At 45.8% G+C, this 8,762-nt stretch overlaps 1 non-coding gene across 1 annotated transcript; it reads right to left on the minus strand.

Moving 5' to 3' along the window:
• Window positions 1-3,515: 3,515 nt before the first annotated feature.
• Window positions 3,516-3,679, minus strand: LOC121286588. Its single transcript, XR_005945004.1, has one exon. It is a non-coding gene; the product is annotated as a U1 spliceosomal RNA (small nuclear RNA).
• Between the last annotated feature and the right edge of the window lie 5,083 nt (window positions 3,680-8,762).

The following is an 8,762-nucleotide window of genomic DNA, read 5'->3' on the forward strand; positions in this document are numbered from 1 at the left end:
AAATAAATGATAGGAGATGGGGTGCGGGGGATATAGATGGGGGTGCTAGGAGAGATCAGGAAGAAACAAAGAAGAGGGACAATCATAGGGGGTTGAAGAGATGAGAAGGTTTCAGCAGGGGCCCATGGATGACATCAAGAGGGCATTGGATTGCTTGGGGTATATGGTTGCTGGTGTGGTTTACAAATTTGCTTGGGGGTCAGTGGAGTGTATAGCATTTCTGTTCCTCCTGGTCCATTATAGTGTAAATCTTTTGAGTACAAACCCATTTCCATCTGTTTCAGATGAAGTTACATTGTTTCATAGTTTGCCATTGTGAGATTTGAACTCTTGATCTTGGGGTTACAAACCCAGTACCATAACCACTTGGCTATTTAGGCCAAGCCCTCCATTATAGTGTAAGATGCATTGTGAAATTATTATGCATTATTATATTCCTCTGACATTATTGTTATTTGTATATCAATTGTGTTTAATTATATGCAGGTGGAGAGCATTAGTTGGGGTTTCACTTGAGCACATATAAAGAGACACTTGCTGAAGCTCCTTGGTGTTGAATCAGGAGGTTTATGCTTGTAATGTTTCGCTGGGCAAATAAATGTAAGATGATGTAATGATTGGCTCCAGCATCATCCTTCACCAACTGCTTTCATATTTTCCAGGGAACAATCAAAAAGCATTTACTTCAGTGTCTGTGGGCACATCCTCCACCTGCTTCCTTAGTCTGCAGTGAGCAATATCACAGGAATCTGCTAGGAATTCTAGGAATTGTTCATACACAAAATTACATTTATTTTACACTTAATTTTTATTCGGAGTTGTTGTCAAAACTTTACATTTTTAATATTGTAGAATTTATTGAAGTATGGTTTCCTGTCTTAGTAGTCAGTATTGATGATAACTTGTAATTTATTAGGTATTGCCTAATTCTGTTTATATTTTCCTGCAATGATTGGTTACTTTTTTTTCAGATGTTAACCATGCTGTCAATAGTGCCAATGGAAGCAAGACAAACATTAGTTTTGATCATGTCCACTTTGCCATCACCAGACATCAGAAACAGAATAGGAACTTTAAGAAGACAATATGTGTTCCATGATCATGATGACCTTTGAGAAATTTACATAATTAAACAGCTCACTAATACACCAGAGCATTCTGGACTTCAATTAGGTAATTAGCCATAATCCACAAAGTACAATAGGCATCTCTCTCCATTAGAGAGAAATAATTGATTACATATAGCTTGAGGGGCACCAGTTATAAACATGGGGCAAGGTGAGGAGTCAGGTCTCCATGAAGTAGCACAGCGAGTATAGGGACTGAACCTGCACTGTTGGTGTCATTCTGTATCACATGCTTGCCAAATGAGTTAAATGACCCCTTCAGTGCTCGGCATATCCCATTTGAATGTTTTGAGAATATTGAATGCTCCTGCTCGAACTTCATGCCAGGTTTGGGGGTGGGGGGCAGATAATATTCAATATTTCAATCTGTCAGCTTTTCTCAGTTGAGGAATGGAACAAGCCTTTGGGCGGAATCATCCCAGATTTTTACTAAGTGCGATTGTGGATGTGAAAAAAAGATGTTTTACCCACCAGCTGCAATGTTAGGTTTTCGCACCATATCATCCCCTTCCCATCTCATAAATTATGCACACTTGGGAAACACACCGAATCACTGGCGAGCAGCCTCCAATTTGTCCACTACATTGTTACCTTCCCGCTGCCTCACACCTGGTGCCATATTTAAACTGCAGCTGTGCAGACACTTCTCAATGCTTGTAGCCCAGGACTGCTCTGGTGAAGACATGGCCCCAAAAGTCAAGAAGAGTGCAGCTCCTCCAATTCAGTGATGCATCCCTGGGATGCCTTTGGGATGCCATGGAGGCCCACCATGATGTTCTCTACCCCCATTCTGGCTGCAGGAGGCCCATCAGTCTCACCACTCCAGCTTGGGAAGCGGGGGCAGAGGTGATCAGTGCCAACGCTGCACACAAGACGTTGGCCATCTGGCTGATCAATTTCATCTGTGCCGCCAGGGTAAGTCAGCCATCTCATCAGTCTCAACTCACCCACTCAAAAGCTCATCACACATTCACTGACATCTCACACTGCCAGCTCAAGGGGCATCACCACTCACTCTCTCACACACACGCTCACATCTCCATCTGGCCTCATCTTCTCTGAGGATAGCCTCCTCATCCCATCCATGGCTCCATTCGGCACACATGCCCGGCATCCTTCTCATTTGTCCTGGCGTGCACCTTGCTCAGACTGTCTCCATCTGTCTTTACGCAGGACAAGATCGCACACAATCAACAGGAGAGGCCCCAGCCCTGAGGGGTGGAGTGCCAGACATCAAGGTCCTCACTCTATTCAAGAGTCATGTGCTGGAACTGGCTGGAGAGGTCATGAACCGTTTCTGCAGCAATGGTGAGGTCAGCGGCAAACGCCCACATGAGGATCCTGCACCACATCATTCCTCTCTCAATGCTACTCTGAATCCACGGTTCTGTGTTCAAGGTGGCTGCCAAGCACTAATAATTTCCACTTTCTGTCCTAGGCACATCTGACACATCGCCCTCAGGCAACCTTGACCCTGACCTCAGCGCTGAGAACACCTCTGATGAGGATGCTGAGGGCAGCACCATTGAAGACCCATGAGGTCACCCACATTCTCCACCAGTGCAGCGACACACACCTCGGTGGGTCTAAGATGTAGCGCAGCATCAGGATCACAATCTGGTGAGCATGGCACACAACCAGTTCCACGGCAGGTGGAGGCTGGGACATCCTTGGTCACAGGCACTCAGAGGATTGCGGGAGGCAAGGAATCTGCTGAGTCCGAGTCAGATGATGAGCCTCTGGCATTGGTCCTCAATCAGTTGGTGGAGCTGCAAAGACAATCACGGGAACATCAGGAAGGGATGTCTGGAGCACTCCTCAGATTGCAAGGGACGATGGAGGTGTCTGTTCGCCTTCAGTCCAAGGTTATAGCGCCATCATGCCAACGCACCAAGGTCAACACTGGCAGAATGGCAGCTGCCTTTGGAGACCTTGGTCCAGGACATCGGTCCTTCACTGCTGTGTGGGCTGAATTCTATCGCTGATGCCATAATTGACCTCCAATAGTTTCACTGCAGGAAGGGTGCAAGAGAGCTCAATCTCACTCCAGCTTCTCCTTCTCCACAAGGAGTCAGCCAGGGCACCCACAGGGAGGAGGACCAACAGCTCAACACCCTAGGGCCAGGTGACTCCAGGAATGCCCCGACAATCCAAATCCCCTCTTTCTGTGACCCCAGCAGCTCCAACTTCACAGGCCAAGAAGGGTGCAGCTGGCCCACAGCAGGACACGTAAAGCAGGCTGGGGCCCTTCATTTCTCAGCCCTCCAGAGTACGCATGCTGAAGTCATTGCAGTCGCAGTCAGCAGGTTGCCTCCACCTCCACTGTGGATGTTGGGGGAGTACCAGAGTTAGGAAGGTTAAGAAGATGTATTTTTTTGGAATGTAAATCAGGGGAGAGCGTGAACGCAGTCCCCCACTACCATAAATTTTGCAGTCGAGTATCCCGCATTTGGGGACATCGCAGGCGTCAGCACACCCGAAGTGCAATGGGCTAGCCTCATCCTGGGAGAACCTCAGTCGTGGTCAAGGTTTCTCCCCTGCCAGGTAAGTATCAAAGAAGATGTAACTCTTTCCAGTACAAACACGTTTCCATCTGTTTCAGATGAAGTTACGTTGTTTCATAATTTGCCATTGCGAGATTTGAACTCTTGATCTTGGGGTTACAAGCCCAGTACCATAACCACTTGGCTATTTAGGCCAAGCATCAAAGAAGATGTAACTCTTTTGAGTACAAACCCGTTTCCATTTGTTTCAGATGAAGTTACATTGTTTCATGGTTTGCCATTGTGAGATTTGAACTCTTGATCTTGGGGTTACAAACCCAGTACCATAACCACTTGGCTATTTAGGCCAAGCTAAAAGTTGCACAGCATGGGCATGGGTGTTAATCACTTGTACATAATGTTCACTGTTGTAAATAAACTCCCAAGAATGTCTCCTTGCCTATGGTTCCTTGTTCTGATGAGCAGTGTTCGAGTCACTCAGATGTGAAACCTTGGTTCCTACACAAGATAAAGGCAGGTGTCTCAGTCCAGGGCCTCTTCCCTGTGCAGGGTGTAACCTTCAGATCAAAGTGATGGTGCAGCCTCACCTACACATCACAATAGTGATGCCTGCACCTTGATGATGCTTGTCATTGCTGCCAGAATGTCATGGGCAGGCATCACAGGGTTCCGTCGTTCTCTCTGTGTGCTCTCAGCACCTTTGAGGTGGGGCTGGACCCCATCTCTTCAGCACCTGTGTCCGGTGACGGTGTGCTCCTGAAGGGGACAAATGCTGAAGGCTGACCAAGGATCAGTTGTATTTAAAGTCTCACGGCTGCGCCTCCATGACATGACCCTGATCACAGAGTGCAAGCGAGCTGCCCTCAGCCAGACAGGAGTCAGACATTCACAGAGGCTAGTGAAAATCTATGGAGTGTCTTCACTGCATGTCGCCATCATCCTCCTGGATAGTTGCAACTACTAGGGTCTTGCCATGATCTTCATTATACCGTTGCTCTGCTGCAGTCTGAGGCCGCTGCATAGGTGTCATCAGCCATGTCGTCTGTGGGTAGCTTTCCCACACTTGTCCCCGAGGAGTCAATCCTGCAGCCTCTGTGGACCCGGAAAGATGTCAGGGATCTGAGACCTGCTAAGGATTTAGGAGTCGTGGACATTCCCTGGGAATCATGCACAGACATGTAGGATGCGTTTGTGGTGGTCACAGACCAGCTAAACATTCAGCGAGTGGAAGTCCTTATGGTTGACATAGTTGCCATGGAGATCTAAGTGCCACATGAGTGCAGTCGATGATGCCCTGCACCTGTGGAAAACCAGAGATCTGCACAAATCCCAGCACTCTTGCTTCCTGGCTTTCCCGATCTTGGGCAAAATGCATTCTAAATTCTATAAAAATGGAATGTTTAGTAAGTATTGGGCCCTAAAATTCTGCAGGGGATTGTCCAGTCTCCTGCTGCAATTTGAGGGCCTTTACCTTAGAAAAAGCATTATTCACACTTAGCACCCTCTTAAATGTCAGAAGTTGCAAAGAATTATGACCCACTTTCTCTTTACTTTTGTTTATTTGAGGAATATTTTTATGAGTGGCATGATGTAATTGAAGTAATTGAATAATGAAATGGACAAAAAACATGATTGTACAACAAGGGGACTGCATAACAAAAACAGAATTTCCTGGAAAAACTCAGTAGGTCTGGCAGCATTGGCGGAGAAGAAAAGAGTTGACGTTTCGAGTCCTCATGACCCTTCAACAGAACTGGACTGCATTGATAGATGAAAGAATAACTGTGAGCTGTGGCTTGGTGGTAACAATCTTTTCTCTGAATCAGAAGGTTGTGGGTTCATGAGACTTCTGCACCTAATTCAGGCTGACTTCTCAAATACAGTGCCAAAAGCGAGAAGTGCTGCACTGTTGGTGGACAATATTTATCTCTCAACAACAGCTAAAACAGATGGTCAAATTAGTTATTTCATTTCTGTTTGTAGGACATTGATGTGCCTAAATTGGCTGCCATGCCATTCCAATGTTATATAGATGCAAGTCTTCCTTTCTTTATATATTTGCTAAAGCAGCATGAGATAGCTGCACTGATATTAATTCAGCTCTCTAATATGGCTGGGGTCCAATAAATGCTTCATCACATATCCCAGTCAGCATTCCATGGCCTAGATTTTCCTCCACTACTACTTATATTTATATAGGGCCTTTAGTGTGGTAAAACATCTCAAAGCTCAAGAGTTTGATCTGCTTTACCTGTTTTTCACACTTCTTTTTGCCTTATCCCCATGACATCAACAATTCACAATTGTTTGTGTTTGTAAAAATTTCATATTGTTCATTATGCCTCCTATTGCCTCATGTGAACATCACTTCAGTATTACAAGCATTCTCCAGTTTTACACTTAAGCACTTCAGAGGTTATTCTATTTATTTTCTTATGTGGGTGGATGTACCTTGTTCCCATCTTTTTTTGTTCTATTCCTTTTAAAATGTTGTTCCTTTCCTCCAAAGGATATATGCCTGAAACTTTAGTTCATCTGGTTCTCTCTCCAAAACTGATTGCCCTGTTAAGTCTTTCCAATATTTTCTGTTTTTGTTTCAGATTTTCAGCATCTGCAGTATTTTGCTCTTGTAAAGAGGAAACTGAGTCTATTGAGCAAGAGACCAGGCATAAAGGAACTAATAACCAGTAGGAAGATTCTTGTGGAGCCAGAAACAGCATTTATGTTCCTCTTAGCCACAGAAAAATTCCGCACCATGACACTTTTTTAGGGGGTTTCTGGACTGGATTCTGTGTTCCTTAAAGTACTGCTGGCTCAGCTGAACAACACTCTATTCCACTGAACAGAGCATGATTTGCTAATTTAAGTTAAACAGTGACACGAATGGGGCAGTATGTCTGCTGCAATTTCCAGCCTACTGCTGCCTGATTGCCACCAAGAATAGAAGTTTCTTGGAAATAAAGGACTGGATGTACAACTGAAGATGCACGTCGGGACCCTGTGGAATTCCTGTGGGAATTACCCAGGATGTTTCAACTCCCGATGGGCAATTCCCTTGCTCCCCAGGACACTCTGCAAATGTCTTTGGCTGTGAGTTAGAGTCAGGCACTTGGGATAGTTCCGCAGTACATACCTAGGTAGTTACCCAGGAAATGTTGAATAGATTAAAACATTTGCATAATTACACAACTGACCTCCATAATCATCCCCCTGACCCCGCAAATGCCAGACTACCCCACCGACCAAACCTGACCACTCCATGATCCGACCCAACTACCCTTCCAACCACCAACTACCCTCCTGACCACCCAACTATCTTCCCTGACCTGACCCAACTACACTCCCAACCACGCAACTACTCTCCCTGTCCCGACCCGACTGTCCACCTGATCATCCTTCCAACTACACCAACCTGATCTGATCCAACTAAACCCCGTTGACCTGACCCAACCTGACTAATCCCCAACTGCACCCCCAACCCAACCCCATCCAACTAAACCCTCCGACCTGAACCAACCCGACTACCCTCCCAACCACCCCACTGACCCAACCCAACCTGATTACCCCCTGACCCTACCTATTTACACATCTCACCCACTTACCCCTTACCCCACTTCCCCACCTCACCCACTTACCTCCTATCCAACTCACCCACCTCACCCCTACCCATTTACTCACCCTACCCACTAACCTTCCTCACTCACTTAACAACCTCACTCATACATCCATTCATCTATTCACCCATTCACTAACATTGTGTTTTCTGTGCTAATCCTCTTTGCAGATATTTGCAAGGATTCCTGCACTGAGCAAGTTCTTCAGGATGCTGCATCGGAAGTTTTAAACCAGGTAAGAGTGCAGTTTTCTGACTGATCAGCATCGGAAGCAATGGTTCCGATGCTGATCGGAAGATTTGGGGCAATGAAACATGATCTCATTATTGTCAGTTATAGATTTAGGTCAGTGTCCCTGTTTCAGTAGTCTAAGTGACATAGCCATAGCTTTATAATCATCAGGTAGTGAGGGCGGAGGGGGCATAAAATTGGGTGGCATGGCAGAGATGCCTTGCCCATCGCTTACTTGCCTCTGTTGGAATTTTAATAAGTCAAGGAGATGGTGTCTGGTGGCCTGCTCAACCAATTGAGGCCTTTATGTGGCCAATTAATAGCCTCCTCCTACCACTTCTGGTATTTTACCAGTGGCCAGGTGTGCCCATGCCATTTGGCAAGGCTGCCAGGTAACCCTGGTGGCTTTACTGAAAATTTAGGGGGATAGTCTCTCCTGCCCCCGAATGGTGATCACTGCCCCTACTTGCCCCCACCCTGGCCTCCTGATTACAACTCCTCACCCCCTCACTGGGGCCTGCTTGATTCACTCTGAAGAAACTGTCCAACTTACCTTGTCATCTGCCTTCCATATTGATCCTTATGGTGGACTGGCTGCAGTTCTCAGAGGCGGGACATTCTCCCAAATGAGGGCAGAAGACACAACCTGAGCCACTTAACAGCCTGACAGCAGTAAAATCAGGTTGTGGCTTCCTGGCTTTACAAAGGCCTATTCATGCCCGACCTTTCATCTGTGGGGAAAGGGGGAAGGGGTAGGGGGGTGCTAACTCCTCCATGAAATATTCCTGCCACCGTCATTAACCAAATTTTAGATGAAGTAACAGAGAAGGGCGGTGAAGATAGTGCAGGAGATGCATATATGGGTATTCAAAAGACATTTGATAAAGTACCACATAAAGACTTATTCAGAAAATTGAAGCACATGAATTTAAAGGGATGGTGGTAACTTGGGTATGTAATTGACCAGGGATAGGAGGCAGGGAGTAGTGATGAATGGATGTTTTCCTGTCTAGAGGGAAGCATGCAGTGGGGACCCCAGGGGTTGATATCAGCACCATGGAATTCCTTGTTACATATATAAAGAACCTGGACTTAAGTATGGAGAGTATAATTTCAAAGTCTGAGCATGATCCAAAACTTGGCAGCACAGTAAGTAGTGAACAGGATAGTAGTAGACTTCAGGAGGACATAGACTAGAAAATGAGAAGACATATGGAAGGTACAATTTTAATCTATGTGTGTGAAGTGGTGTATTTTTGGAGAAACAACATGCAGAGGAAGTGTAA

The sequence above is a fragment of the Carcharodon carcharias genome, chromosome 13, assembly GCF_017639515.1.
Source record: "Carcharodon carcharias isolate sCarCar2 chromosome 13, sCarCar2.pri, whole genome shotgun sequence".
NCBI lineage: Eukaryota > Metazoa > Chordata > Chondrichthyes > Lamniformes > Lamnidae > Carcharodon > Carcharodon carcharias.